This window comes from Odocoileus virginianus, chromosome 22, assembly GCF_023699985.2.
Source record: "Odocoileus virginianus isolate 20LAN1187 ecotype Illinois chromosome 22, Ovbor_1.2, whole genome shotgun sequence".
Lineage (NCBI taxonomy): Eukaryota > Metazoa > Chordata > Mammalia > Artiodactyla > Cervidae > Odocoileus > Odocoileus virginianus.
The window spans coordinates 6347265-6354752 of NC_069695.1; the positions used below are offsets into that span (position 1 = coordinate 6347265).

The 7488-nt window shown below is 40.6% G+C and overlaps 1 non-coding gene across 1 annotated transcript; it reads left to right on the forward strand.

Annotated features, from left to right (window-relative positions):
* Nucleotides 1–266: 266 nt before the first annotated feature.
* Nucleotides 267–393, forward strand: LOC139030464 (small nucleolar RNA SNORA40). Its single transcript, XR_011482835.1, has one exon. It is a non-coding gene; the product is annotated as a small nucleolar RNA SNORA40 (small nucleolar RNA).
* Nucleotides 394–7488: the final 7095 nt, after the last annotated feature.

Sequence of the window (7488 nt, forward strand, 5' to 3'; positions counted from 1 at the left end):
GTTGCCCAGTTCTGTCTGACTGTTTGCAACCCCAAGGACTGCTGCACACCAGCAGACAGTGCATTATAAAATAGAGACATCACTTTGCTGATAAAGGTTCATATAGTCAAAGCTATGGTTTTTCTGGTAGTCAAGTACAGATGTGAGAGTTGGACCATAAAGAAGCCTGAGTGCCAAAAAATTGATGCTTTCAAAATGCCGGGCTGGAGATGACTCTTGAGAGTCCCTTGGACTGCAAGGACATCAAACCAGTCAATCCTAAAGGAAGCACTTGTGTTTGTTTTTGTTTAATTTGTGGACAAAGACTTACAGACAAGTGCGAAAGTAAATCCTCTTTTGCAACCCACAACTCATTGTTCAGTATGAGTTTTGATACAGATAAGAAGGAACATGATCCATAAAATGGGTGTGTATTGATGAGCATAAAGATTGCTTCCAGGGCTATAAAGTTAAATAAGCTTTTAAATTACCAGCTGTACTGATCCTAGTACTCAGTTTTAATGTTGACATAAAACAAACAAAGATGGGCTTCTTTTTTAGGCTTTTATCTTCGAAATACAGTGTCTGGATTTTCCAAAGGTATTGGCATATCCCAATGATCTCTCAAGTTTTAGGGTGTGATAACTTAGGAATTAATATGATTTGAACTTGATAAGTTTTTAGAGAACTAGACAGATCCCATCTCCTGACCTTAAACAGGATCCTATAGTAAACTGCTTGAGGAAATTGAATCTTAAAGATTACAGGTGGCAAACTTTGAAGTGCACTCCATTTAAGATCAAAGAGGCCCAACTAAAACAACTGTGGCAAGTATCATAGCTGTAGATTGAGCAGAACTTTTTGAAAGGGCTGCCTTGAAGATGACAACTTTGGAGGAACTATGGTGACTGATAGTGGAAAGAATCAGGACATGTGAAAATCCTTAAAAATTTATTGACTTAAATAACTTTGCCTATGTTATGAATAAAAAGAAACCTTTATGCAGAAAAAAAAAAAAATCCTAAAGGAAATCAACCCTGAATATTCACTGGAAGGACTGATCCTGAAGCTGAAGCTCCAAAGGGCCACCTGATGTGAAGAGCCAATTCACTGGAAAAGACCCTGATGCTGGGGGAAATTGAGAGCAGGAGAAGGGGACGACACAGGGTGAGATGGTTGGATGACATCACTGCCTCAATGGACATGAGTTGAGCAAACTCTGGGAGATAGTGAAGGACAGGAAAGTCTGGCGCGCTGCAGTCCATCGGGTGGCAGAGTCAGACACAACTCAGCGACTGAACAACAACAACAAACCATAAGCTTATGTTTTACATCTGTGACTCTATTTCATGAGTTCACTTATACCATTTTTTTAGATTTTACATGTAAGCAATATCATATGGTATCACTCTTTGACTTATTTTACTTACTATGGTAATCTCGAGTAGGTCTATCCATGTTGCTGCAAAGAGCATTATTGCATTTCTATGGCTAAGTACCTCCCACTGTATATCTCTGTACCATATCTTCTGTATCTGCTCCTCAGCTGATGGACATTTAGGCTGCTTTCCTGTCTCAGCCAAGGTAAACAGATGATGGTTTCTCCAGATATATGCCCAGAAGTGAGATTGCTGGATCACATGGAAGTTTTATTTTTAATTTTTTAAGGAACCTCCATACCATTCTCCACAGTGATTATACCAATTTACATTCTCACCAACAATGCAGCATTTATTTATTGTTTGTAGACTTTGATAATGGCCATTCTGACTGGTATGAAGTGATACCTCATTGTAGTTCTGATTTGCATTCCTCCAATAATTAGTGAGGTTTGGCATCTTTTCGTGTGCTTTTTGGCCATCTGTATATCTTCTTTGGAGAGATATCTATTTATACCTTCTGCCCATTTTTTTTTAACATAGAGCTGCATGACCTGTTTGTATATTTTGAAGATTAATCCCTTGTTGGTTGCTTTGTTTGCAAATAGTTTCTCACATTCTGTGGGTTGTCTTTTCATTTTGTTCATGACTTCCTTTTCTGTGCAGAAGCTTTTAAGTTTAATTAGGTCCCATTTGTTTACTTTTGTTTTCATTTTCATTACTCTGGGAGGTGGATCAAAAAGATACTGCTGTGATTAATGTCAAAGAGTGTTGTTTCTCTGTTTTTCTCTAAGAGTTTTATATGTCCGACATTACACTTAAGTCTTTGATCCATTTTGAGTTTATTTTTGTGTATTATGTTAAAGAGGGTTCTAGTTTCACTTTTTTACATGCAGATGTCCAGTTTTCCCAGCAACACATAGTAAAGAAACTGTCTTTTCTCTACTGTACATTTTTGCCTCCTTTGTCATATTTTAGTTGTCCATAGGCACATGACTTTCTTTCTATCCTGTTCCACTGATCTATATTTCTGGATTTTTTGCCAGTGTAATACCATTTTGATTACTGTACTCTTATAGAATAGTTTGAAGTTGGGGACTTTGATTCCCCTCCTCAAACCCAGCTGTCCTGCACTGCAGGCATTCTTTACCAACTGAGCTTCTACGGAAGTCTGTGGGTTTGTTACATATGGCCTTTATTATGTTGAAGAAACTTCTCTATTCCCAGCTTTTATCATAAATCATGTTGAATTTTGTCAAAAGCTTTTACTACGTCTATTGAGATGACCCTATGGTTTTTATTCTCCAGTTTGTTCAGGTCAGTCACTCAGTTGTGTCCAACTCTTTGCGACCCCATGGACCACAGCACACCAGGCCTCCCTGTCCATCACCAACTCCCAGAGTTCACCCAAACTCATGTCCATTGAGTCGGTGATGCCATCCAACCATCTCATCCTCTGTGGTCCCCTTCTCCCACCTTCAATCTTTCCCAGCATCACGGTCTTTTCAAGAGTCAGCTCTTCGCATCAGGTGGCCAAAATACTGGAGTTTCAGCTTCAACATCAGTCCTTCCAATGAACACTCAGGACTGATTTCCTTTAGGATGGACTGGTTGGATCTCCCTGCAGTCCAAGAGTCTCTCAAGAGTCTTCTCCAACACCACAGTTCAAAAGGATCATACTTCAGCACTCAGCTTTCTTTATAGTCCAACTCTCACATCCACACATGACTACTGGAAACACCATAGCCTTGACTAGATCGACCTTTGTTGGCAAAGTAATGTCTCTGCATTTTAACATGATGTCTAGGTTGGTCATAACTTTCCTTGCAAGGAGTAAGTGTCTTTTAAATGGCTACAGTCACCATCTGCAGTTATTTTGGAGCCCCCAAAAATAAAGTCAGCCACTGTTTCCACTGTTTCCCCATCTATTTGTCATGAAGTGATGGGACCGGATGCCATGAGCTTAGTTTTCTGAATGTTGAGCTTTAAGCCAACTTTTTCACTCTCCTCTTTCACTTTCATCAAGAGGCTCTTTAGTTCTTCTTCACTTTCTGCCATAAGGGTGGTGTCATCTGCATATCTGAGGTTATTGATATTTCTCCCAGCAATCTTGATTTCAACTGTGCTTCTTCTAGCCCAGCGTTTCTCATGATGTACTCTGCATATAAGTTAAATAAGCAGGGTGACAATATCCAGCCTTGAAGTACTCCTTTTCCTATTTGGAACCAGTGTGTTGTTCCATGTCCAGTTCTAACTGTTGCTTCCTGACCCGCATACACATTTCTCAAGAGGCAGGTCAGGTGGTCTGGTATTCCAATCTCTTTCAGAATTTTCCACAGTTTGTTGTGATCCACACAGTCAAAGGCTTTGCATAGTCAATAAAGCAGAAATAGATGTTTTTCTGGAACTCTCTTGTTTCTCAATGATCCAGTGGATGTTGGCAGTTTGATCTCTGGTTCATCTGCCTTTTCTAAAACCAGCTTGAACACCTGGAAGTTTATGGTTCATGTATTGTTGAAGCCTGGCTTGGAGAATTTTGAACATTACTTTACTAGCGTGTGAGATGAGTGCAATTGTGCAGTAGTTTGAGCATTCTTTGGTATTGCCATTCTTTGGGATTGGATTGAAAACGGACCTTTTCCAGTCCTGTGGCCACTGCCGAGTTTTCCAAATTTGCTGGCATATTGAGTGCAACATTTTCACAGCATCATCTTTGAGGATTTGAAATAGCTCAACCGGCACTCCATCACCTCCACTAGCTTTGTTCATAGTGATGCTTCCTAAGGCCCACTTGACTTCACATTCCAGGATGTCAGGCTCTAGGTGAGTGATCACACCATTGTGATTATCTGGGTCATGAAGATCTTTGTTGTATAGTTCTTCTGTGTATTCTTGCCACCTCTTCTTAATATCTTCTGCTTTTGTTAGGTCCATACCATTTCTGTCCTTTATGGAGCCCATCATTGCATGAAATGTACCATTGGTATCTCTAATTTTCTTGAAGAGATCTCTAGTCTTTCCCATTCTGCTGTTTTCCTCTATTTCTTTGCATTGATCGCTGAGGAAGGCTTTCTTATCTCTCCTTGCTATTCTTTGGAACTTTGCATTCAAATGGGTATATCTTTCCTTTCCTCCTTTGCTTTTCACTTCTCTTATTTCCACAGCTATTTCTAAGGCCTCCTCAGACAGCCATTTTGCTTTTTTGCATTTCTTTTTCTTGGGGATGGTCTTGATCCCTGTCTCCTGTACAATGTCATGAACCTCCATCCATAGTTCATCAGGCACTCTGTCCATCAGATCTAGTCCCTTAAATCTCTCTCACTTCCACTGTATAAAGGAAATGATTTAGGTCATACCTGAATGGTCTAGTGGTTTTCCCTACTTTCTTCAATTTAAGTCTGAATTTGGCAATAAGTTCATGATCTGAGCCACAGTCAGCTCCCAGTCTTATTTTTGCTGACTGTATAGAGCTTCTCCATCTTTGGCTGCACAGAATATAATCAATCTGATTTCGGTGTTGACCATCTGGTGACGTCCATGTGTAGAGTCTTCTCTTGTGTTGTTGGAAGAGGGTGTTTGCTATGACCAGTGCGTTCTCTTGGCAAAACTCTATTAGCCTTTGCCCTGCTTCATTCTGTACTCCAAGGCCAAATTTGCCTGTTACTCCAGGTGTTTCTTGACATCCTACTTTTGCATTCCAGTCCCCTAATGAAAAGGACATCTTTTTTTGGTGTTAGTTATAGAAGGTCTTGTAGGTCTTCATAGAACCGTTCAACTTCAGCTTCTTTAGCATTACTGGTTGGAGCATAGATTTGGATTACCCTGATACTGAATGGTTTGCCTTGGAAACGAACAAAGATCATTCTGTCGTTTTCGAGATTGCATCCAAGTACTGCATTTCGGATTCTTTTGTTGACTATGGTGGCTACTCCATTTCTTCTAAGGAATTCTTACCCACAGTAGTAGATATAATGGTCATCTTAGTTAAATTCACCCATGCCAGTCCATCTTAGTTCTCTGATTCCTAAAATGTCGAGGTTCACTCTTGCCACCTCCTGTTTGACCACTTCCAATTTGCCTTGATTCATGGACCTAACTTTCCAGGTTCCTGTGCAATATTGCTCTTTACAGTATTGGACCTTGCTTCTATCACCAGTCATATCCATAACTGGGTGTTGTTTTTGCTTTGGTTCCATCCCTTCATTCTTTCTGGAGTTATTTCTCCACTGATCTCCAGTAACATATTGGGCACCTACTGACCTGAGGAGTTCATCTTTCAGTGTCCTATCTTTTTGCCTTTTCATACTGTTCACGGGGTTCTCAAGGCAAGAATACTGGAGTGGTTTGCCATTCCCTTCTCCAGTGGACCACATGTTGTCAGACCTCTCCACCATGACCCGTCTGTCTTGGGTGACCCTGCACAGCATAGCTTAGTTTCATTGAGTTAGACAAGGCTGTGGTCCTGTGATCAGATTGGTTAGCCTTCTGTGACTGTGCTTTCAGTCTGTCTGCCCTCTGATGCCCTCTCTCAGCACCTACCGTCTTACTGGGATTTCTCTTACCTTGGACGTAGGGTACCTCCTCTCGGCCGCTCTCCGCTCCAGTGGTGAGGTATATACACTGTTGGGACTTCCCAGGTGGCTCAGTGATAAAGAATCTGCTTGTCAATGCAGGAGATGCAGGAGATGCAGGTTCGAGCCCTGGGTTGGGAAGGTCCCCTGCAGAAGGAAATGGCAACCCATTCCAGTATTCTGGCCTGTAAAATCCCATGAACAGGGGAACCTGGCAGGCTATATAGTTCATGGGGTCACGAAGAGTCAGATGCAACTGAGTACACACTATACACTAAACAATTTGTGAATACTGAATAATTTTTGCATACCTGGGAATAATCCCACTTGATCCTAATGTATGATCCTTTTAATGTATTGTTGGTTTTGTTTGCTAGTGTTTTGCTGAATATTCTTGCATCTATGTTCTCAGTGATCAGTTCAGTTCAATTCAGTCGCTCAGTCATATCTGACTGTTTGAAACCCCATGGGCTGCAGCACGCTAGGCTTCCCTGTCCATCACCAACTCCTGGAAGTTACTCAAACTCATGTCCAGCAAGTTGGTGATACCATCCAACCATCTCATCCTCTGTTGTCCCCTTCTCCTCCTGCCTTCAAACTTCCCCAGCATCAGGGTCTTTTCCAATGAGTCAGTTCTTCACATCAGGTGGCCAAATGATTAGAGTTTCAGCTTTGGCATCAGTCCTTCCAATGAATATTCAGGACTGATTTCCTTTAGGATTGACTGATGATTGACAGTATCATCAGTGATACTGGCCTGTAGTTCCTTTTTTGTGATATCTTTGTCTGGTTTTAGTATCAGGGTGATGGTCCAGTATTCTCATTTTTATAGTAATCATTTCCCTGCTTTTCTTTGTAGCTTTATACACGCATGCTGCTGCTGCTAAGTCACTTCAGTCATGTCTGACTTTGTATGACCCCATAGACGGCAGCCCACCAGGCCCCTCAATCCGTGGGATTTTCCAGGTAAAAGTACTGGAGTGGGTTGCCATGTCCTTCTCTGTATACATGCATATGCAAGTCTAAACAACTTTATCCCTCCAATTTTTCTTTCCACAAGTTTGAAATTTTAATATTTACCCTGGAATTTACAACTTTTCAAAATCTAAGCTTATTCAAACCCTTACAATTCTCTAAGAAAAGACAAGAATGTTGAACCCATTAATTCCATTTCACCTCCTCTTGGCATGTGTTCTATTGTTTCCCAGTATGTTAATTCTTTTCTGTTGAGGTGTTTCTTAATCTCACTGTATATTACTGTCACTGGTTTTACACAATTAATATTTATTTACATTTGCTTCTCTGTTTACCACTTTCTTTGTTTCCTATTCATTCTTGTACCACAAACTTTCCTTCTGCCTGAAGTATATCCTTCAGAGTTTGCTTTTATGAGGTTCTGTGAGTGATCAATTCTCTAGTTTTAGTCTCTCTTCAGTGTTGTTATTTTGCCATATTTTTCCCTCTGACTGCTTTTAAGATTCTCACCTCACCTCTGAATTTTGATAGTTTCACTATAATGTGTGTAAGTATGGATTTGTCTTTATTTAACTGGCCTACAC